A 26,099-nucleotide genomic window follows, 5' to 3' on the forward strand; every position below is an offset into this window, starting at 1 on the left:
CACTCCCGATCGAGAAAACCACTCGCGATGTGTTCATGTGCAAGTGCGACCTGAAAGACACCTTGCATTGAGTGGGAGATTAAAACGGACAAGAGAATTGGTAGCGCACACCTTGTGTCGGACAAGTGGGAGATTGTTGGAGTTAATGTCCTCCACAATAGTGCGTTAACATAATAAATCTCATTAATGGAATATCATCAGATATTTAATTATTTGATCCTCGTAAGTTGATTAACGTAAATCGATAACGGTTGGCTGACTAGAGTTTGACTTTATTATCGTGAGACGGCGGTGATCAACTGACCCCTTTCGGTCACACCTAAAGGAACGAACCCCAATAGACAACTAATTAATTGTATGAGATACAATTTATTTAGTCCCTTGATTTATAGACTAAAAGGTTAGTCGATTATTTTTAGAGAGATTTCGAGTTGCGAACTCGAGGAGTGGCAGTTATTATTTAATTATGCGATAATTGAATAATAAGTTTGGGAGACGGGTTTTAGTTAATTAACTGTTACTTTACTAAAATTGTACTAATTGATTAATGTGATTAATATTAGTATGTAAATAATATGTGTAGTGGTACACGTATATTTACGGAGTGAATTGGACGAATTAATTATGGAAGTATTTAAACATGATACGATGTTTAAAATAAAAATTACACGGATTTGTGCGACAAATATAAGAACCAACATGGACCCGTAAATAGTCAAGTGGACCGTGTAAAATAAGAATAGTGGATGATTACTCACATAATCATTTCACCTTATTTTGTATACGACCATAATTTATCTTATGTAAGAGTTTGCATGTGATGTAAGATGAAAAACATAAGACAAAATTTGTCCACTCCCTCACTCCACCTCCACCCGCCACTTCCCTTCCTTTTCACTCCATCAATTGTTCATTTATTTACACTAACTCACTTCTTCACTCAATACTTTGCATGTGAACAATTCTCCAACATCTCTCTAAAAATATTACTCATCTTTACTAAGCTTGTTAGTAAAAATATATTATTACTAAAACTAGTTAGTAATATTACTTATAATATCAAGGGTACAATATTAACAAGTTCTAGTTCAATACTTGTTATTATTTTTTGGGTTAGTTCTTGGGTGCAACAAGAAGGAGATCTTCTTTTTGAAGATTTGCAAGGAGGATCTTCCATTTGGTATAAGCTCAAGAACAAGCTAGTAAGGTGAACTAGTTTGTGCCCTTCTTACCACAAATTCAATGTAAGGAAATTATTTTTCCTTATACTTTCTTTTTATGCTTTCATATTAGCATGCATGTTACATAGATCACCTAAATGACAATTTATGAGATAAATTAATTTTATAAGAGAGTCTAATATGGATCTATGATCTTTCATTACAGTCTGTTGATGTGAACATTATTTGAGCACATTTAGTCCCCTAATCGAGCCTATTTTGCATACTATTATATCATTCCATGACCATTTTATCCGTCAAATACTTTCTATTTTGCTTTCCTAGTGCATTTTATATGTTTTATAGGAAAGGAGATAATAAAGCGGAAATTCCCGTCTTTTGTGCATATTTGGAAGCTTTTTGATGATATTGGATGGACTAGTATGAAGAGGAGACAAAAATGATGACCAAGGATGTAGGAATAAAGTGTATATAGAAGGATCAAAGGGTTAAGAGTAAGGATGAAGAGAAGGAAGACATTGCAAGAAGAAATTGCTCGAAACCCAAACCAAGAGTTGCTCCTTTGGCTCTGAAAGTATGTTAGATGAAACGACATCGAAAAATCAAGTGATCTAGGCTTTTGAATCACTCAAATAGGAGTCCGGATGAGAAAATGGCGTCCGTTTTACAATCCGAGCTCAAGTAAGGCATGATACAACTCAACCCGCTCGGGACAAATTCAACCCGCTCGGGTTGAAGCCCAGGACGCTCATATTTCGCTCGGGGCGAGCATATTGTTGGACAGAAAGTCTTCCCTTGCTATGTGAACCATGATCCGCGCATATTTTTCAAAGACCGGCGAAAAGGAGACCGGAGTTTCTCTTGAGACCGGCGATTCCCTACCCAACAATTAGCATTGTTAAATTACTATTTTACCCTTGCTTAACCTAATGATGCTCTACTATATATACCCCATTTGTAATAATCAAACCATCAAGTTTTCATTAGATTAAATCAATCCTTCCTTAGATTAGATTAGGAGTAGATTAGAATAGATTATCATTTAATCTTTCCACAAATTACACATTAATCTTTCCTTAATTATTGTTCAAGTTTATTATTGAGTAATTCAAGTTTATTATTGGGTAATTAGAAGATTATTGGGTTTATTGGGAGATTGACAACCTTCCATCAATCATCAAGTTCTTCTATTATTCTTTGCATTATTATTTTGGAATCTCTATAGGTATAATCCTCTTAATCATTGTTTTAATTATTGTTAATCTTTCTTACTTGTTCATCATGTTTTGCCTTGTTAATATGATTGACAACCTTGTTAACATGCTAAACTTGATCATGAGTGAGTAGTTACTTAGCTAGGATTAATGGGTAATTAGGGGAAATAAACATGGGGAATGATTCATGCTTAATCTAATATGCTTCCATAATTAATTTGCTTGCTTGTTGTGATTTCAACTTATGCACATGTTATGTTTGATGAAATGCTAAGCCTATGAATCCTTGCATTTACAACCATCACTTATCTTTTCAATGAGACTTATAAGACATAAACCAACTCGAGTCTCATTAGACCATGCATATAGTTGGATAGGGAGGATTAAGTCGACTTCTAGGTGTTGTACAATCTAATCGATTCAACTCCGGGACCCAAACCTTCCTAGGATTGTAAGATATAAACCAACTCGATCCATCACAACAATAATTGCTTGCATCTAGTAGGAAACATGTTTGTATGATCAACTCCCATGAATCCCTTATGAACCCATGATATCCTAGCATTTTTAATCAATTGTTTACATCTTTCCTTTTGTTGCTTGTTTATTGCTTTTTATTAGATTAGAATCATCAACCCATTATAATTGTGACAACCCCAAGCACAACCATAATTAGATTGAATAATTTGAGTAACCACCGTCCCATGGATCGACCTCGACTTACCACTAACTAGTTGTATGTTGAGTATTATAAATGTGTTTGATTGGATGTGACCCGACGACATCACCCATCAAAATGGCGCCGTTGCCGGGGACGGTGTTGTTTATTTGAATTGTTCTTTTGTCTAGTTTTAGTTGTGCTTCTTTTTCTTGAGTTTTATTGTACTTGTTCTATTTCACATGCTCAACATGTCTACATTCACTTTTTGGCAATATGAAAATGAGTCTTTTGATAAGTACATTGCTAGATTTGAAGATTATATGACTCATGCTTGGCATCATGGTTTTACTCTTTCAAATTATGAATCATGTTGTGTTGTTTATAATGGCATGAACCTTGAAATCCGCAACTTGGCAATTCACTTGAGTGGTGGTAGGATATGTGAGATGCGTTGTGAGGAATTTTGGGAATTTGTTGAGTTCATGACCATTCATTATCTCAAGCAAACTATACATGACATATTTGAAAGTGCCAAGGAAGGTATAGAAGCGATAAAAACCACATTTCAAAAGTTCATTGAGGAAATTTATGATGAAAATGAGATTTGTGAGGATGAGAAACCTTCCTATAACCTTGAGTCAACCTACTATGCCCACAAAATTACCCCACCTTGGGAAGATGGAGTGCTAGATGAGGAGAGTGATGATGAGGAGGAGTACATTCTTGATTGTGAAACTAATGCTTGGATGTCGTCATCCTACTCTTCTTGTGTTTCAATGAAATCAACCTCCATGGAATTTGATGATTATGGGCAAAGTGAGAATGATATGGACGTGAGCTTGAGTGAAAACTCACCCTTTGAGGATGTCATATTTAAGGGAGACAATTGTGTTGAACTTGGTGAGCCTTGTTACGACAACCCCTTTGATAATGGACCTTGTTGGGATGAGGAATATGATGAGAACATTTGGGAACCTCAAATAGACACTCTTGAAATCACCTTAGATGATAATGAGAGTACTTGCATTGAATGTGGCGATTTTGAATATTTGGAGGATGAGTTGAGTGAATTGCCAACCAACTACCCATTTTATGTTCCTTCCATCCATCATTTCTCTTATGATTTTTGTCATAATGTTCTTGACATGCTTGTTCAGTCTTTTACTTGGGCATTATTTCATTGCATAATCTTGTGTTGTTATCCATGCTTATTTATTTCTCACTCCCAAGAATTTGACCGACTTTTACGTGCTTTTAGTGCTAGTGATAATCTTCCATGAAATTGTTTATTGATAATCTTTGGTTTGATGGAGTCCCAAAATAACCATTAATTTGTATATATATGCATTTAGTGTAGTTTTGCATTTCATTTAATAAATTGCATGAGAGATGAAAGGGAGGGATCTCATATTTTAATTGAGTTTTTGAAGGAAATTAATGAAAATGAGAAGATGGAAAATGTAAAGAAATGAAGAAAATGGAAAATTTGGGCTTATGAGTAAGTGTGTTATCAAGAGAAAGGTGTTGGGTCAAAATTTCAAAAAAGATGCACATCCCGAGACAAATCCGAGCGGGTTGAAGGCCAAGAAAAGAAGAAAAGCTCTCTGACAAAGAATCCGAGCAGATTTTAAGAAAACTGCTCGTCTTTACTGTCAACCCGAGCGGGTTGAATTCATCTGGAGCGGGTTCTCAATCAACCCGAGCGGGCCAGTTCTGTCTGGAGCGGGTTCTCAGTCAACCCGAGCGGGTCATTTCTGTCTGGAGCGGGTTCAGGCTAAAATTCATCCTTTTCTCTCATTTGGCTTGTGTCATGGCTATATATGCTTTCTATCTACCATCTTCATCTCCTACAATGATTGTAAGAACCCTTTTCTTTCCCTATCCCTCATGTATAGTTGCATTTATGTATTTACCTCATGATTAAACCCCTTTCTTCCTACATTAGAAATAGTGTTTAAAATCCGTTTGGGGAGGTTAAACCATGAAGCGACATACATATATCATATAGTTCAGGCTTGCATTTGTATTATATTTTATATTGCATTTACATTAGTTAGTTCATATAGTATAGTTGCATTGTAATATATCTCACATGATTAGATTAGTTTGCATTGTATTTATCTCACATGATTCATGTAGTTATTTGCATATAGATTAGAATTCATGCATAGTTACTAATGGCCAAACCTATTCTTTTCTACACTAGAAATAGTGTTTTAATCGGTTTGGGGAGGTTTGATCATGGGTGACCATAATTTACTAGAAATCATGCATCATATAGTATAGATTAGATTGCATTCACTTGTTATATATGTCATATAGAATTGCATTTAGTTAGAGCATGCATTCATTCATATCATATCATTGCATTTGTACTTTATTTCAAAAAATCAAAAATCCAAAAACATGTATTTTCTTTTTCATTCTTACTCCTACATGTACATTGAGGACAATGTCCAAAATAAAGTGGGGGATGTGAATTTATATTCCAAAAATACATAAAAATTGAAATTTTTTGAAAAATACAAAAATATGTCTTTTAATTTCATAAAAACAAAACCCATGAAAATTTGAAAAATTGAAAAATCCAAAAACATGTTCATTTCCTTTTTAGTGTAGTCTTGTATATATTGTTTTGTATATATTGTGTTTGTCCATCCTTTTTCACATTGACTGACTACGCCACATCCGAGACATGAGGATACTGAAGACCGCATGGTATGATCTTTCCAATCTCCTTTTTCCTCTTTATGTTAATGACTATGTGGCTTTATTTTGATGGATGCGGTAAAAGCAATGTGAATTTAGGATTTCATTTAGATTATTTGGCATACTAGTTGGTAGAATCATTTGCATTAGAATGTATAAATGTTAGTTGCATCATGGCATGTAGTCTGCATTTAGGAAAAATTTTGTGAAACCGTCTACTTGGGAAGCTTGACAAGTGTATATAAGGCCCTAGTAGATGCTTTTTCTTCTTAAGACTTTGCTTGTTAGAATACTTGTAAAACACCCTAGGATGTGTCATGCTAGTATCCTTTGACCCATGGATTAAGGCCTAGTCAAGAGTACCTTATGGTGTGCTAACTCCTTGGCTACCGTTTATTCCAAGGTGACCCTTGAAACCATGCAACCATCATTCATCCATGTTCTACCATACATTTTGTCATTAAAGGGAATGAGCACAAAAAGAAATCAATTTGAGTTCAAAGAAATGAAAAGTGAAAGAAAGTTTGCAAAAATGCATCAAATGAAAAGAGGAGCAAAAATAGAACTCCTAAATCTTCAAATATAAGGCACCCTCACTACATATGAGGTGATTTTGAAAATGTTCAAAAGAAATGCAAAGAAAAGTTGAAAGTTGTCAAGTGTTGAAATGCCAAAAATCAAAAAGAAATGGCAAGAAAGTGTTCTCAAATGTTATATGCCACAAAAAATTGGGGGGAAAAACAACAACAAAGCAAACTCTCAAATGAAACTCAAATACTATCGATCCCTTTATCCAACGTATCCATTTTTGTGCATGGTAGAGAGGGGACGACCCTTCTTCTTGTCTAGGCAAGAAGGGGAATTCCACGATCCTCTAGTGTTTCTAACACCATAGGGAGTCTATTCTCGACAAAAGCATTTAACGATTGAGGACAAAGGTATCCTAGCATGACACAACTTGGAGGTGATTTATTGGTATCCTTCTAGACTTAATAGTTTGAAGAAACCATATCTATGAAGGAGTGTGTACCCTTGAATTGCTTCCCTTGTAGATAATTTCCGCCACTTAGATGAGGAAAGTGGCTATTCTTTTGTAGATGCATCCATTACTTGATTTTGTGTGCTTTAATGATTGGATGTGTCGCCATTTTGGCAAGACCCACCTTGCCTTGCAAGAAGGCATCCTACCCTCATGGTTGTCTTGTTGTGAGTTGAAGGGGCGGAGTGAGACCCGCTAATTGTCTCATGTCGGCTATATTAGTAGGATAGTTTAAATAAGGGTCCTAGTTTTGTCACCTCTTTACGGGACGAGTAAGGGTTTGGTTTGGGGATATTTGATGTGAACATTATTTGAGCACATTTAGTCCCCTAATCGAGCCTATTTTGCATACTATTATATCATTCCATGACCATTTTATCCGTCAAATACTTTTTATTTTGCTTTCCTAGTGCATTTTATATGTTTTATAGGAAAGGAGATAATAAGGCGGAAATTTCCGTCTTTTGTGCATATTTGGAAGCTTTTTGATGATATTGGTGTTGGAATATGTGTCCTCCGACAATAATGCGATCACAACTGTTGATCATGATGATCACATGTTTAAGTCCCATTTTAAAGAATACAAATTGGGAAGTATTTTACTGTCAATTGGTCCACACATATCGGTAATGATTGGCTGACTAGAGTTTGACATTACTGTCGTGAGTCGGTGGTGACCAGTTGATCCCCTTAGGTCATACCTGTAGGATAACACTCTTAATTGATCATTTAATTGATCGTATGACGATACGGGTCAATTAAATTACTTAAAATTGACGGACGATTTTGGAAGTTATATTTACGTGTCTTATTGAAATTTAATTAAATAAGATACGATCTAAGTAATCGAATTGTTTTATTACTTAGATGAAATTATTGTTTAAAGAAACAATTGCATTTGAATGAATAAATTATTATAAACACAAGATGTTGTGATTTATAATTGGTAAATTATTTTGGTACAAGTAATTATGAATTACTAGGTCGATTTTGTGTATGACGTATTTTATTAATGCGTTGATTTTTAAAATGTTAAAAATACATAACAATTTTACATGACATGTGACATGTGACAAATTGACAAAGATAAAATGGAATCCATTTTATCTATTATAACCGAAAATAATGGGTGGATTAAGAAAATATTAGATTAATTATGTTAGTGGTAAACATAATCATGTTTGCCTAATACTAGCCATGCAAGCCTACATGTTCTTGTGAAGGCAACCTTGTGCATGCATTGGCTCCTTCTTTTCCCCCCTTCCACCCGGTTTTGAGAAGAAAAATCCCATGGGTTTTTCTTCTTATTTTACCTAATATACACTATGATATTCACTAGTGTATTATTCATTATTACTTACATCTAAAATAAGAATTTTAGAGAGATAACATCTTCCTCCTCCTCCCTCTCTCTTAACCGAATTTATAGAGAGACCAAATAATTTTTGGGTCAATTTTTACACAAAATTAATATTGTTCTAGTAATAATAATATTAATTTTATTAAGTTGTTATCTTGGGTATAAAACCTTGGGAGGGATTCTACACTTGAATCCTAGTTCATCCAATTAAGGAAAGCTCAAGAACAAGAGAGTAGGAGAACTCTCTTGTGCCCTTTAATCCGAAATAACAATGTAAGAATGAAGATTTCTTCCTTATTTTACTTATTGTTTGCATGCATAAGATCACCTTTTAATTTATGACTAAATTAAAATTATAACATTATGAATATGTTGAGTAAAGAGATATAGATTTCTAACAAGCGGTATCAAGAGCCTTGGTTGTTTGCATGCAAATCGGTTATAGTTTTTCCGAGTTATACGATTAACATATAAAACTTGTTAAATTTGTGTTATTATGATATACCACGAAAATAATTATGCATGTAAAAGTTTCTGATCCTAAAATGTTTTTAGGATATTTTGGTTAATTTATGGATTTTTATTGTTCATCTTATATAATAATGGCATTAAAAATATGATTTTATGATTAAAATGTCATTTTCGGACTAAAATTAGCTAAACTTCGAATTTTTCAGTGATTTTTGGATATGTTATCACATATATTATTTTGAGATGACCTGTAAATGTTCATAATTTTTGGAGTTCTTATGCTCGAAATATGGATTTTTCATGTTTAAAATCGGATTTGAATGAAAAATAGGTTGATATGAGAAATATTTCGAATCAGGTCATAGAAATTTAGTATGTTGTCACATGAAATTTTACAAGATGTGTGTAAAATAATAGGCTATATTGAAGTCTTTATGCATGATTTATGGATTTTTGATGAAAAATAGCATAAATAGTGACTTAATTAGTGAATAATTGCTAAAACATACCCCATGACTAAGGAAAAACGTCATATGTTGCTTTTTATTATCTTTTTCAGATCTAAAATTGAAAAGTTGATGAATAAAATTTTTCTCATGTTTTTATGATTATAATTGATAAATCCGATAAACCGCAACATAGTTTTTCCGATAATTTTATGAAATTTTAACCTAAGTTTTTTGAACATTATGAGTGTCATGGTATTTTTACAGAATGTTCATGAGTTTAAATTTCAAATTTTGAATTTATTTGAAATTTTTGTGATTTATTTGAAGTTTATAGCATTTTATTGTAATCTTTGACTGTATTTGACTCTAAGATAGTTATCTGACAAACCCGGGGGCTTCTATGAGTAAGGCAGCGAAAAGGAAGCGAAGGGACAGGTTTATTCGCATTCCCACATGCAAGACGCCGAGCGAGCTTCACTTCCTCGTAACTTAGAGGAAGGCAGTTCTCCTTCTTTCGTCCGCTCTATCTAGCCAAATAGCCCAAAGCAAAGAGGAAAGGTTTACTTGCTTACGGGACGAACAGGGTCTCTAGCCGTGACCCCCGCAAGCACCCCCCGGCTCAGGGGGACCAGACCTCTCCAAGCTAGGGGCTCGAGCAGGAGGATTCATGCTTCGCCAAGAGTGAGGACCACTAAGACAAAGAAGAAAAGCACGTTTGGGTCCATTAATGAACAATTTTAAGAAATATGAGTTAATTATAGTCAAATAGTTAGTGGAGACTAATTTTGAGTCCTAAGAGGTTAGGGTAATTAACTTGTGCATAAATATGAATTTATGTAATTTATTGCGATTTTTTTTAGGTGAAAGGTTAATATATTAGCATAATCATGAGAAGTTACATCACCCTACTTGGTTACAAAGCACCAAAACACACTTTAGAACGTCCTTACATGGTCTATCCAAGAAGAACTAACTTTGTGCTTAATCACTCCTAAACGAGCTGAAACTCTAAGGATTACATCACGCTTAATCTGCTGAAACACAACCCTAGGATGATCAACAGCCCCTTCCAGTCGGCATTTGTTGCGTGCCATCCATATATGATAGACCATACTGGCAAGACCAGCCATAATAATTTGCTTCCTGAGTAGAGATTTACATCGCATATGGATACACCAGTCTACAATTTCTGTCCCCTGAAGATTGATTTGCAGCCACTGCTGCACCAATTGCAGACACTGTGCACTGAAGGCACAATCATAGTACAGATGAGCATAGGTTTCCAGAGCATTGCAGCAGAGAAAGCACGTATCATCAGTCTGTACCCCAAATTTAGCAAGCCTATCCTTGGTCAAGATTCTCTGCAAACGAACTAACCAGAAAATAAAAGAGTGCTTGGGTACGCTGAGTCTATTCCATATAACATGATGCCAATGTATCTTCCTGTAAGGACCTTGCAGCCAGGCATACCCCTTCTGTACAGTATAAGCTTCCCCATACCAAGTATTATTGGTGTAGCCATGCTTGAAAAGATCCTTAGTTTTGCAAATTTGCCTCCAAGTCCAGCTAGTCCCAATGGAAGGAGTATAATTCCACCAGTCCTGCTGCTTAATATAGATGGCATTCACCCACTTGATCCACAAATGGTCCTCCTTATTTGCTATCCACCAGGTATATTTGGCCATCATAGCCTGATTCCAATGTGGACCATGAATGAATCCAAGCCCCCCTTCATCCTGACTTCTGCAGCATGTGTCCCAGGAAATCAGAGGAGTTTTGTAGTGTTCAGTCCCTGACCATAGAAAAGATCGGCAAATCCCTTCAATCTTTTTCATTACTGTACTGGGTATAATGAACACCCTGCACCAGTAAGTATGGATATGAGAGAGGACTGATTTAATCAGCACTACCCTGCCTGCGTAACTTAATTTCCTAGCCCCCCATGCTCTGATTTTTTGAACCATCTTCTCAGTCAATCTGTTGCAGTCAGCTACATTCAATCTCTTATAAGAAATGGGAATTCCCAGATATCTAAAAGGAAAGCTTCCCAACTGAAACCCAGATAACCTTAGACACTTGTGCTGGTCCATCAGGGTAACACCATTCATATAGATTTCAGACTTCTCTTTATTAACTTGAAGTCCAGAAGCATCCTCAAAAGTTTTAAGTGCTCTCATGAAGATCATGAGAGAAGAAGAATCACCCCTACAAAAAAGCAAGAGGTCGTCTGCAAAGCAGAGATGGCTCAACTTCAACCTTCCACAAAGAGGATGGTAATGGAACTCAGGTTTGCAGGTCACAACATTGAGAATTCTAGTTAAATATTCCATACAAAGCGTGAAGATCAAAGGGGACATAGGATCTCCCTGCCGGATTCCTCTTTTGCCCTTGAAGTAACCAAATAAGTTGCCATTCAAGGATAAAGAAAAAGTAGGAGAGGACACACAAGCCATGATCCAGTGCCTCATTTTATCAGGGAACTTCAGTGCAACCAGCATATCATCAATAAACGACCATTCAATAGAGTCATACGCTTTTCTTAAGTCAATTTTCATCATAGCTCTGGGGGAGCAAGTCTTCCTATTATAAAGTCTGACAAGGTCTTGGCAGATAAGAATGTTATCTACAATGTCCCTTCCTTTAATAAAAGCACTTTGATTGTCACTAACAAGATCACCAAGAACTTCATTGAGCCTAGTGCAAATGACCTTGGTAATGCACTTATAGATCACATTGCAGCACGCAATGGGTCTAAAGTCAATAACAGAAGCAGGGCTATCTTTCTTAGGAATCAGGGTGATAATAGTAGCATTGACTTGCTGCAAAAGCTTGCCAGATGAGAAAAACTCTTGCACAGCAGCCAACAAATCCGTGCCCACAAGTGGATAGGCATCTTTAAAGAACTGACTGGTGAATCCGTCTGGTCCAGGTGCCTTGTCAGAGGGAATGGAAAAGAGTGAAGCTCGAATCTCAGCCGGGGAGATCTCTCTAATCATATGAGCAGCCTGATCAGCAGATACAACAGGGCCATTCCTAACAACAGCTGCACATACAGGAGTCACAGGATTATCATTGCCCAGTAGGTGCTGATAATAACTGAGGAAAGCATTCTCAATATCATCAGGACTTTCAGCCATTTGCCCCTTCATGTCCTTAATCTTGAGTATTTTATTATGCATTCTTCTAGCTTTAATGGAACAATGAAAGAAATGAGTGTTGTCATCTCCATTATTTAGCCACTGCATTTTTGCTTTTTGAGCAAGGAAGCTCCTCCTAGCTTCCTCTAATTCCATAAAAGACTTAGCAGCAATTCTCTCCTCCTCCTGCAGATTACCATTGTATGGGTCTTGTTGCACCTTACATTGCAGCTCATGAAGTAGCTGCCCAGCCACAGTAGCAGCCACCTCAATATTCCCAAAATTCTGTTTGTTCAACTCCTTCAGAGGGTGTTTGAGCATCTTCAGCTTCCTAACTAGTTGGAACATTTTATGACCCACAATCTCCTGGTTCCAAATATCAGCCACCACAGACAGAAACTCCTCACTCTTCCCCCACATGTTAAAATAATGAAATCTTGCTTTCTTCTTCACCTGATCATGCCAAAAATCCATCACACAGGGGCTATGGTCATATAACCCCTCAGGGAGGAAGACAATGGTACCATCAGGACCAGACAACATCCATTCATCATTAGCCAAAATTCTATCAATTCTGCTGTATACTCTAGCTAAACCCACTTGCTTGTTGTTCCAAGTGAAAAAAGCACCTGAGGCATACAGATCAATTAAGCCACATACATCAACACACTCCTGGAAATCCTTCACTTCAGCATTGGTAACATTAGCCCCTATCCTTTCATCCAGGAAAAGGACATTGTTAAAATCCCCCATCACAGTCCAAGGTTGATTCATATTCCTACCAATAGCTAGAAGTGACTGCCATAATTTTAATCTCTCTAAGCTTTTATTAAATCCATAAACCAGCGAAAGCACCCAGGTGAACTGCTTTGGTCTATAAGTCACCTGAGCATGGATCACTTGCTCCTCCTTACTAATAATCCGCACCTCAAAAACATCATCATCCCAAAGAAGCCAAATCCTACCCCTATCTCTGATATCATTATTATGAACTAACTGCCATTTATTCCCAATACCATCTTTCACTTTATTAATAGATCTAGCCTTAACTCTAGTTTCTAATAAACCACACAGACCTATATTATTTAGATGCAAGAGTCTCCTAACATCCCCTTGCTTACTAGGTCTGTTTATTCCCCTAACATTCCAGAAAGCAACACTAGTCATTCTCAACAAATAGCCTGCTTCTCCTCACCTCACTCTCAGCTCCAATGCTTCTGCCCAAAGACAGTCTAAGCCTATCTATGAACGTTTTTCCTTCACCCAGAGAGTGGTCAGGGCCCTGTCTAAGCATTCTAGTTATTATCTTAGCAGGGGTGACAGAATTAAACACTCTTCCATTAAATGGCATAGGTGTCACTACAGCAGTGGGATCAATAAGAGGTAAACTATCAATCAGGGGAGCAGGTGCAAGGGCTGCACTCTTCACCTGAGAGGTAGGCATCTGAGGAACAGGTTTGGGGGGTGGCTGAGGCTTAGGAGGAATAGGCTTCCATACCATTTTCTGCTTACCCTTGTCCCTCACCATATCCTTTTTTTTCCTACAGTCTCTTGCTGAATGACCCATTCCATTACATTCCGTACACTTTATCGGTTTCCACTCATAATGAACTATCTGACGATGCAACACATCATTTTCATCCAGGAATTCTATATAATCAGGGAAAACTTGGTCCATGGTAACTTCCACCATGACCCTAGCATACCCTAAAAACGTCTTAGCTTGAGTAGCAACATCCTGCCTAACTGGTTTACCCACTAGACTGGTGATTTTATTCAGTGCAAGACCCCAGAATTTAAGGTCTAGACCATAAAACCGTATCCAAATAGGTACCACCTCAATGTCAGACTTAGCAGGTTTGCAGTCAGGCGTCCATTCTTTAACAACCAGAGGCTTATTGTCAAAGAAAACAGGCCCAGCCCTAAGCACTGCTTGCTTACTTGTTTCATTCAGAAAACGCACCAGACAAATACCATTAGATAGTAGAGCAACCTTATCAATATCCTGAAATTTCCAAATCCTACGCACAAATCCACTTATGATATGCCCAGGCGGATTTGCACCTAAGACGTAACAGAAAATAGCGGTTGACCAGTACTCCAATTCCGGTTTAACATCATCAATGTCCAATTTGAGCATTACCTTAGCAGCCAGGGTAGGCGAAGGAGAACGTCGATGTCGCGAACGTTCAGCATTCTCCCATTCCTCCTCAGTTGCATCAGATTCTTCATCAATCGTAGTCATCTCATTATTTAAATCGAATGCTTGAATTTCAATTTCTGGGACAATTGGATCATCATTAACGGACGATGAACCAATTTCCACAGTTGAACGATCACTCATATTATTATTATTTGATATACTACTACTATTTTGTGAGTTATTAATAGATGATGAACTAGTATTTTTGGTTTTTTGTGAATTAGTATTATTACTGTTTTGATGAATTACGTGAACCCTAAGATTGCCTTTTCTTTTCGCCATTGCTGAAAAAGAGGGGGAAATCTTCAGGTTTCTCTCTCTAACATCTCCGATTCTGTAAGTACATTGTTATTTATTGCGATTTTAAAAGGTTGAATCACGCAAATCCGTAAAAACCGTTAAATATACGATATTGGCTCCTTAAAGGCGATTTAGCATAAAATTGGGCATGTTCATACATATTATAATGCTGCATTTTATTTATGATTGTCATAATTTTATTTTATGTAATTTTATTTTATGTAATTTTTACTTAGTATGGCCTTAGTTTTTAATTGGTATTACCCGAAATGTATGGGAATATCGATTCGGTTGTAATTTATTGTGATCTCGCATCACCGTTTTGTAATTTAATAGATTTATTTTATTTTAATTACAAATGTATAATAGGAAATTATGTAATTTGTTATGTAATTTATTTATTCCGGAGTTCTTTGAAGACGGTGTCACTCAAGAAGGCGATACATAAAGACGGTGTTACCTCGAGATGCGTGCCTCAACCGAAGTTCAAGGGACCAATGGAGTTGGTTTCCGAATATGTAATAGTTAATTAGATTTTCTATTTTAGGAAGGCCATAGTAGGATTTATTTTATGTTTGCATTTTATTTATATGTCGCATGCATCGCTAAATCGCCATAACTAAAACATGCATTATCTTTTAATCGAGTTTATCGACCGTGTCAATTAGAATTATCGTAGTTCACCGCTTTAGTTCACTTAAAACGTGATAGATAATAAATTGACATGACCTCTCGCTAAAACAATCAATTGAGACATAGCCTTACCAAATAGTAGAAACCATGAAAACCTATTTCGCGAGGGAGTGCACTCGGCTACCCCGGGGTACAAACCTTGTTACGTAGGGGAAGTGGGTGATAAATGTCTATCCACCGAATTCATATTGATGAGGGTTTCATCGGCTACCCCGTGCCCAAGTTAATATGGGTTTGGATCATGGACACATTTATTCGAAATTTGGATTGAACTCAACAAAAGTTTTTGATAAGGGTTTCATCGGCTACTCCGTGCCCTTGTCGGATGTGTTTTGGGCTATAGATAAATGTTAGAGTAATTTTATCGACCAAGAGTTCTAAAAGTAGAATCGATTAAAGAGTTAGTCCACCGAGTTATATTGATAAGGGTTTCATCGGCTACCCCGTGCCCAAGTTAATATGAATTTGGATCTCGGAATCATTTATAATAGTTAGGTAGAGGTCACTATATAAATGCTCATATCTTGTTAATTATTTACAAGTATGATATTAAAAAGACAAATGTTAATATTTCTTTTTCCTCCATACTTGTAGTTCATTACAATGAATCCATCAAACGCTACCGCACCGATAACTATTGAGTCTTACCACAATGTTCTTGACGACGTTTGCTCCAACAATGATTTCGACACTACTAGAGAACTTCATTTTGTGATAGGTTCGGATGGAAACCTTAACTTCATCACTTCTACTAGACCACCTACTACTACTAGATCTCGTGTGAGCCCGTCTCAGGAAGACTACCTCATACAATCTATAGGGTCTTTGTCTCTGGAAGATAAAGATGCCAAAACTAGTGGGAGCTCAAGCAATCAAGTTCTTGCTTCAAAGGGCAAAAAGTTCAAGAAGAAGGGAAAGAAAGTCAAAAACTTCAAGCAAGTTAATGATGAGTGCCATTATTGCTATGGCATGGGACATTGGCTTAGGAATTGTCCCGTATATTTGCGAAATATAAGGGAAGGAATCATCGTTCCAAAAGGTAAAATTTCTAAGGAAGTTTATGTTATTGATATAAATTATACTTCCACTACGACATGGGTACTAGATACTGGTTGTGGTTCTCACCTTTGTAATCATTTACAGGGTTTAAGAGACATGAAGAGGCTTAGCAAATGAGATGTGGATCTACGCCTTGGAAATGGAGCTCGAGTAGCGGCCGAATCCAAAGGAACTTATTGAAGGAAATGTAGATTCATATACATATTAACATACTCATATATGTCTAAATTAACTTGTCATAAAATTAAAACGGATTTTATGCATGCAAACAAATAATATAATAGAAGAGAAATCATGTCCTTACATTGTTGATTTCGGATTTAAGGGCACAAAAGAGATCACCTTTCTCTTTTGATCTTGAGCTTTTCCTTATGGATGAACAAGATCTAAGTATAAGATCTCTCCCTAAGCTTTATACCCAAGGCTTCTCTTAATTTTAATTAATATTACAAGTACTAGTATAATATTAATTAAGTAGAAAATTGAACCAAAATATTTATAAAACACTTATATATTTCGGTTTTATGGAGGGAGAAATAGAGAGCTTTTTATCTCTCTAGAATACTAATTTTGGATGAATGAATTAGAATGAAAATAATACACTACACTTAGTATATTATTAGGTAAAATTATAGGAAAAACAATGATAGCATTTGGCTTCTCAAAACCGTGTAAGAGGAGGGGCTTTAGGAGAGCCAATGCATGGAGAAATTGTTCTTCACAAGGAACAATAGGCTTGCATGGCTAGGTTTGCTTTTAATCATTGTGTTTTCCACTAATTACAAACAACATATAATTAGCTTAAATCCTTCTAATTTTCGGCCCACTCTATAATATGGATTCCATATTATTTTTGTCAATTGTCTACATGTTACATGTCACATGTCACATATATTTGTTATGTATTTTTAACATATTAAAAATTAACGTATTAATAAAAATACGTCACATACAAAAATCGACTTAGTAATTTCATAATTACTTGTGCCAAAATATTTTACCATTTATAAATTTCAACTGATTGTATTTATAACAATTCATTCATTTTAATTGTTACATTAAACAATTATTTCATCCGAGTAATGATACAATTCAATTACTCAGACCGTATCTTATTTAATCACATTTCAATATGATACGTAAATTTTACTTCCAAAATCGTCCGTCAATTTTCAAGTAATTTAATTAACTCGTAACATTATACGATTAATTAAATAATCAATTAAGAGTGTTGCCCTATAGGTATGACCTAGGGGGTCAACGATCACCACCGTCACACGACAGTAATGTCAAACTCTAGTCACCAATCATTACCGATATATGTTGACCAGTTGCAAGAAACAAAATTACTTCCCAATTGTATTCTTTATAATGAGATTTAAACATGTGATCATCATGATCAACGTCGTGATCGCATTATTGTCGGAGGACACATATTCCAACAATCTCCCACTTGTCCTCGACAAGTGTGCGTCACCAATTCTCTTGTCCTATTACTATCTCCCACTCAATGCAAGGTGTCTTTCAGGTCGTACTTGCAAGTGATCATATCGAGAGTGGTTTCCTCGATCTGGAGAACAACTGATTGACCGGACTTATCTATCATAGATACTTTCCGAGCGTGGCCACGCATTTCCAGTTCATTACTCCTCGAGTGGCCCTGAGATATTGTTATAACCCTGACTAGGGGTGGACAATTCCTATCGCACTCATTCCCTTCGACTAGCCACAGCCATCATAACCCAAAATATGCCCATTTGACCCCATTTACGAAGGTCGTAGTAACACAAATCAAAGTTAATCTGAAACTGTGCCATCTTAGGAGAATAGTCTTTAGTCAAAAGAATCGACTCATTTGAATACTATAGCAGCTCTCGCCACGACCAGGCTATATAAATTTGCCAGAACTCTATAAGCGGTCATAAGGCCCGACAAAATGTTCCTAACAGTGTGCCTATGTGATCGACTAGTCATCTCACATGACTCTATGGCACTTGAACTTGCCATCAATCGCATCACACTCTAGTCACTTCGAGACGTCACCTCATACAAGTAACTATGGGCAAAAACAATGTTAATCCATGTTCACTTTAACGGGGTTCAATTGTCTTCACAACCCGTTTGGATATAACAATGTACAAGGTGAGTTAATAATAACTCAAACGACAAATGTCGACATCACACTCGGGTAGTCAATATCATATTACAACCTTGTGATGTATATGGTCAGTGTAAACTCTTATTGATTGCAATAGAAGTTTGACATCCCATGTGTCCATGTGTTCAAACTTCTTACACTTGCAATCTCCTTCACATTCATGTTCTCTCTCATAGCATGAATCTTACCAAGTACACATCAAGGTTCACGACCTTGGTTTCGGTTCTTTAACTTGAAAGAACTTTCTTATCGACTATCACATAACGAACGAATTTGTGATGAATAATATAACTTGTACTGATCAAGTATTCCATCCACACATAATGCACTAGGTATATGTTTTGTAGTATCTTGTAACAATTGACAAGATTATTTAGCTTAGCACTTCTCACAAGTCCTAGCTTAACTAGGAAAGATTGATTTTTGAATAACTTCTTATTTAACCAAGCATCTTTCCAAAAACTTCTCATTTCTCTTTCTAGGCTTTAAAGAATTGGGATTCTCTTAAATCCTCATATGTGCTCGGATTTTCTACAATATGTGCAACCTCTTACCACATAATGGAGTATTCCGTTAAACACCGAAATCGCTCATCGGATTCTTCTTGAGAATACATGACGTTTCTATTATGGCTTACCATCCATCATCATGCTCTTATGCATATGATTCATAATTGGACATGTACATGATTATTCTAATGGCGGAAACATTAGTTACTAATAATCATGAGATCAACTGTTCATAGGTTCAATGAACGACCATGACTGCTAATGGTAATTCCATTTTCATCTATATGAATAACCTATGCTAATGTTGATACAATGTGTATCTCTTAATACTAATCCAACACCCCTTGATGTAATTGGATTCATCATTGTCCATTTTCATCCAGAATTGAAAACTCAAATGCTTCTTTATGAAAGAAGGTATTAGCTCGTCATTCCTTAATGAGTAATGAGTTTTATACATTCAAGGATGATAGCTCCCACTAAATTCCATGTCTTCACATGAGAATTTCCTAACTCCCACTCAATTCTACACATTTCGAAATTTACTTCTCAATCGAAATTTATCAAGAATTGAAATATAAATTGCATTGCCAAGTTATTAGGATAAAACCATATATGTTCCCATCATATCTTTTCAAAATGCCTATTTTGAAGTGGTCTTATCTTAACCTTACGGAAAGAGATTTTAAATCTCCAACACACTCATGTCATAATGATGTGTAGTAATGTCATTTCTTAAATATAAACAATATTTAGAATACATCCTTCGCAAATACCCTTTTGGAAGGAGGTTTAACCATTTCATAGTGAGGTTAAGCATGACATCTACGTGGTTATAACTTTGGCCATTGAAGACATCGGTATATCAATCTTTGCAACTCGATCATAACTAGTATGTTACTATGGTTCATTTAGGCTCTTAAGTAAATCTCAAGGTTGAAACTATTGGTCAAAATGCTTCATAAACTTTGTCAAAAACTTGTTTAGACTTTACATTAGTCATTTTCTTCCAAAACTTTCTTTTGGTCTCCTCGTGTAGTTATCTTGAGAATATACTCTTATGTTTACTACACTTGGTCTCTTTAGTCATGTAGAATTAACTTGAGACCATAGATCTCATCTATTCGGCATACTATGTAAATAGATATACCTTTATTCAAATCATTTTCTCTTGCGTAGATCTTCATTTACACAAGTACACAATTTTATCTTTCCTTGTGTGTTGTGTCCTCATTTTTCTCCCCCTCTATCTTTAGAATAAATACCATAAACATTCAAAGATAGCATTTGAGACACAAATTAATGATGTTGAAGTATAAGGAGAACTATCTCATAGATTGACTAATATATTTCATATGTGTACTTGGTGATTGATATACCTTTAAGAGAGTTCATAGACTCAAAATCGCTTCATAAATGATCATACACAAGCCTTAAGCATGTGGACATATAATGAAACCCGTCATTATATTTGTCTATTAGATCACTTTAAGTGAATAATCTTATGTTTCAAAACGCAAGCATTTTAAGGATGAAATTTAGAACATTAAAAGGATAAAAGATAAAACGGGTGACTTGGGTTGCAAACCAAGTCACCATTATCCAAAATACAACTCATTATCCAAAATACTTTTCCATGTCAAACACGGAAACTAAAAGTTCTAAAATCCAAAACATTACTTAAAATAAGACAATGAAAAACAAAGCTCCATAAAAGCTATCCTTAGCTTCTCCATGGTTTCTTATGCTTGCTTTTCTTTTCCTTTGTCTTTGCTTGGTGGAGGCCCTATTTACAATAAAAAGGAGATACATTATCACAACTTTGCATCATAATACCATAGTTGAATTTAGAAACATAAAAGAAGGTTAGTCATTTACCTACTGGAGTGATCTTTCCAGCTTTGATATCACCAAGGTATTTGGAACAATTTCTTTTCCAATGACCCATGCCATTATAATAATGGCACTTATCAAGAGGACCCTTCTTGACTTTGGAGGTGCTAGCTTCACAAGACTTAGCTTTGGTGAATGTGGGAGCTTGCTTCTTGCCCTTTCTCCCATTCTTCTTGAACTTCCCCTTACTCTTTGTGCTTATGTTAAGCACATCCTTAGGAGGGTTCACATTTAACCCCATGTCCCTCTCGGCTTGCACAAGTAACTTGTGCAACTCTTCAAGAGACACATCCTTGTCTTGCATGTTGAAATTCACCCGGAATTGCACATATGCCTTGACTTTGGACAAGGAGTGTAGAATCCTATCTACGATGAGTTCTTTAGGGATTTCAACCTTTTGAATTTTCAAGGTCTTGACAAGCTCCATGAGTTTGAGCACATGAGGGCTAACCTTTTGGCCCTCTTTGAAGTCGAGATCAAAGAATGCCGCGGCCGCCTCATATTGGACGATCCGCGGAGTTTGTGAAAACATGGTCACAAGTTTGGAGTAAATCTCATTAGCATTGCCCATTTTGAAGGCTCTCCTTTGGAGGTCCGCCTCCATCGCAAATATCAAGACATTTTTCATTGCGGCGGACTCATTTTGGTAAGCCTCATATGCTTCCCTAGTGGCCGCGGTGGACCTAGTGGAGGGTTCGGGTGGAGAGGCCTCGGTAAGGTAACTTGCTTGTCGTCACCTTCGGCGGCTAATTTGAGTTGGGCATCCCATTCGGAGAAATTTGACCCATTCTTTTCAAGTTTACATCGATCCATAAAGGATCGGAGCCAAGACGAACTAGCGAGAGGTGTAGCATTAGGAGTTGGTGTTGCCATTTGTTATGAAAAAGAAGTGGTCTACAAAACAAAATACAAGGAGTAAAACAATTGTCGTTTTAATAATACTCGTAAAAATGTATGATTTAAACAAGTTATATGCATTTTTCTAGTGACCTCTACCCAACTAGATAAATGATTCCAAGACCCAAATTCATATCGACTTAGGCACGGTGGGGCCGATACATCCTTTATCAATATAACTCGGTGGATTAACGTTTAATCGATTCTACTTTTAGAACTCTTGGTCGATAATATTACATTAACAATTATCTATAGCCCAAAACACATCGACAAGGGCACGGTGGGGCCGATACATCCCTTATCAAATACTTTTGTTGAGTTCAATCCAAATTTCGAATAAATGTGTCCATGATCCAAACCCACATTAACTTGGGCACGGTGGGGCCGATACATCCCTCATCAACATGAATTCGGTGGATTAACATTCATCACCCACTTCCCTTACGTAACAAGGTTTGTACCCCGGTGTGGCCGAGTGCACTCCCTCACGAAATAGGTTTTCATGGTTTCTACTATTTGGTAAGGCTATGTCTCAATTGATAGTTTTAGCGAGAGGTCATGTCAATTTATTATCTATCACGTTTTAAGTGAACTAAAGCGGTGAACTACGATAATTCTAATTGACACGGTCGATAAACTCGATAAAAAGACAATGCATGTTTAGTTATGGCGATTTAGCGATGCATGTGACATAAAATAAAATGCAAGCATAAAGATAAATAAATCCTAGTATGGCCTTTCCTAAAATAGAAAAACTATTTAACTATTACATATTCGGAAACCAACTCCATTGGTCCCTTGAACTTCGGTTGTGGCACACATCTCGAGGTAACACCGTCTTTATGTATCGCCATTCTTGAAGAAATCCGTCTTTTGGAACTCCGGAATGAATAAAATTACATAATAAATTACATAATTTCCTATTATACATTTGTAACTAAAATAAAATAAATCTATTAAATTACAAAACGGTGATACGAGATCACAATAAAAATACAACCGAATCGATATTCCCATACATTTCGGGAAATACCAATTAAAATCTAAGGCCATACTAAGTAAAATTACATAATTTCAAAATTACATAAATTAAAATTATGACAATCATAAAGAAAATGCAGCATTATAATATGTATGAACATGCTCAATTTTATGCTAAATCGCCTTTAATTAGCCAATATCGTATATTACTCGGTTTTTACGATTTGCGTGATTTCAACATTTTACAATCACAAAAATACATAAACTCATATTTATGCATAAGTTAATTACCCTAACCTCTTAGGACTCAAAATTTAGTCTTCACTAATAATTTGACCATAATTAACCCATATTTTATAAAATTGTTCATAAATGGACCAAAATTACAAAAATAAGCTATTAAACTTCAAATAAATCACAAAACTTCAAATAAATTCAAAATTCAAAATTTAAATTCATGAACATTCTGGAAAAATTCCATGACACTCATAATGTTCAAAATCTTAGGTTAAAAATTTCGAAAAATTTCCGGAAAAACAATGTTGCGGTTTATCGATTTTTAATAAAATAATCATAAACACATGGAAAAATTATTTTCATTAACTTTTCAATTTTAGATCTGAAAAATATGATAAAATGCAACATTAGACGTTTTTCCTAAGTCATAGATTATGTTTTATTAATTTTCCACTAATAATGTCACTATTTATGCTATTTTTCTTCAAAAATTCATAAATCATGCAAAAAGACTTCTTTATAGCCAATTATTTTACACACATCTTGTAAAATTGCATGTGACAACATATTAATTTTCTATGACCAGATTCGAAATTTAACTCATATTAACCTATTTTTCACTTAAATCCGAATTTAATAATGAAAAATTCATTTTTCGAGCATAACAAGTCCATTTTCATCCAGAATTGAAAACTCAAATGCTTCTTTATGAAAGAAGGTATTAGCTCGTCATTCCTTAATGAGTAATGAGTTTTATACATTCAAGGATGATAGCTCCCACTAAATTCCATGTCTTCACATGAGAATTTCCTAACTCCCACTCAATTCTACACATTTCGAAATTTACTTCTCAATCGAAATTTATCAAGAATTGAAATATAAATTGCATTGCCAAGTTATTAGGATAAAACCATATATGTTCCCATCATATCTTTTCAAAATGCCTATTTTGAAGTGGTCTTATCTTAACCTTACGGAAAGAGATTTTAAATCTCCAACACACTCATGTCATAATGATGTGTAGTAATGTCATTTCTTAAATATAAACAATATTTAGAATACATCCTTCGCAAATACCCTTTTGGAAGGAGGTTTAACCATTTCATAGTGAGGTTAAGCATGACATCTACGTGGTTATAACTTTGGCCATTGAAGACATCGGTATATCAATCTTTGCAACTCGATCATAACTAGTATGTTACTATGGTTCATTTAGGCTCTTAAGTAAATCTCAAGGTTGAAACTATTGGTCAAAATGCTTCATAAACTTTGTCAAAAACTTGTTTAGACTTTACATTAGTCATTTTCTTCCAAAACTTTCTTTTGGTCTCCTCGTGTAGTTATCTTGAGAATATACTCTTATGTTTACTACACTTGGTCTCTTTAGTCATGTAGAATTAACTTGAGACCATAGATCTCATCTATTCGGCATACTATGTAAATAGATATACCTTTATTCAAATCATTTTCTCTTGCGTAGATCTTCATTTACACAAGTACACAATTTTATCTTTCCTTGTGTGTTGTGTCCTCATTTTTCTCCCCCTCTATCTTTAGAATAAATACCATAAACATTCAAAGATAGCATTTGAGACACAAATTAATGATGTTGAAGTATAAGGAGAACTATCTCATAGATTGACTAATATATTTCATATGTGTACTTGGTGATTGATATACCTTTAAGAGAGTTCATAGACTCAAAATCGCTTCATAAATGATCATACACAAGCCTTAAGCATGTGGACATATAATGAAACCCGTCATTATATTTGTCTATTAGATCACTTTAAGTGAATAATCTTATGTTTCAAAACGCAAGCATTTTAAGGATGAAATTTAGAACATTAAAAGGATAAAAGATAAAACGGGTGACTTGGGTTGCAAACCAAGTCACCATTATCCAAAATACAACTCATTATCCAAAATACTTTTCCATGTCAAACACGGAAACTAAAAGTTCTAAAATCCAAAACATTACTTAAAATAAGACAATGAAAAACAAAGCTCCATAAAAGCTATCCTTAGCTTCTCCATGGTTTCTTATGCTTGCTTTTCTTTTCCTTTGTCTTTGCTTGGTGGAGGCCCTATTTACAATAAAGAGGGAGATACATTATCACAACTTTGCATCATAATACCATAGTTGAATTTAGAAACATAAAAGAAGGTTAGTCATTTACCTACTGGAGTGATCTTTCCAGCTTTGATATCACCAAGGTATTTGGAACAATTTCTTTTCCAATGACCCATGCCATTATAATAATGGCACTTATCAAGAGGACCCTTCTTGACTTTGGAGGTGCTAGCTTCACAAGACTTAGCTTTGGTGAATGTGGGAGCTTGCTTCTTGCCCTTTCTCCCATTCTTCTTGAACTTCCCCTTACTCTTTGTGCTTATGTTAAGCACATCCTTGGGAGGGTTCACATTTAACCCCATGTCCCTCTCGGCTTGCACAAGTAACTTGTGCAACTCTTCAAGAGACACATCCTTGTCTTGCATGTTGAAATTCACCCGGAATTGCACATATGCCTTGACTTTGGACAAGGAGTGTAGAATCCTATCTACGATGAGTTCTTTAGGGATTTCAACCTTTTGAATTTTCAAGGTCTCGACAAGCTCCATGAGTTTGAGCACATGAGGGCTAACCTTTTGGCCCTCTTTGAAGTCGAGATCAAAGAATGCCGCGGCCGCCTCATATTGGACGATCCGCGGAGTTTGTGAAAACATGGTCACAAGTTTGGAGTAAATCTCATTAGCATTGCCCATTTTGAAGGCTCTCCTTTGGAGGTCCGCCTCCATCGCAAATATCAAGACATTTTTCATTGCGGCGGACTCATTTTGGTAAGCCTCATATGCTTCCCTAGTGGCCGCGGTGGACCTAGTGGAGGGTTCGGGTGGAGAGGCCTCGGTAAGGTAACGAAGCTTGTCGTCACCTTCGGCGGCTAATT

The sequence above is a fragment of the Silene latifolia genome, chromosome 1 (genome assembly GCF_048544455.1).
Source record: "Silene latifolia isolate original U9 population chromosome 1, ASM4854445v1, whole genome shotgun sequence".
NCBI classification, from domain to species: domain Eukaryota; kingdom Viridiplantae; phylum Streptophyta; class Magnoliopsida; order Caryophyllales; family Caryophyllaceae; genus Silene; species Silene latifolia.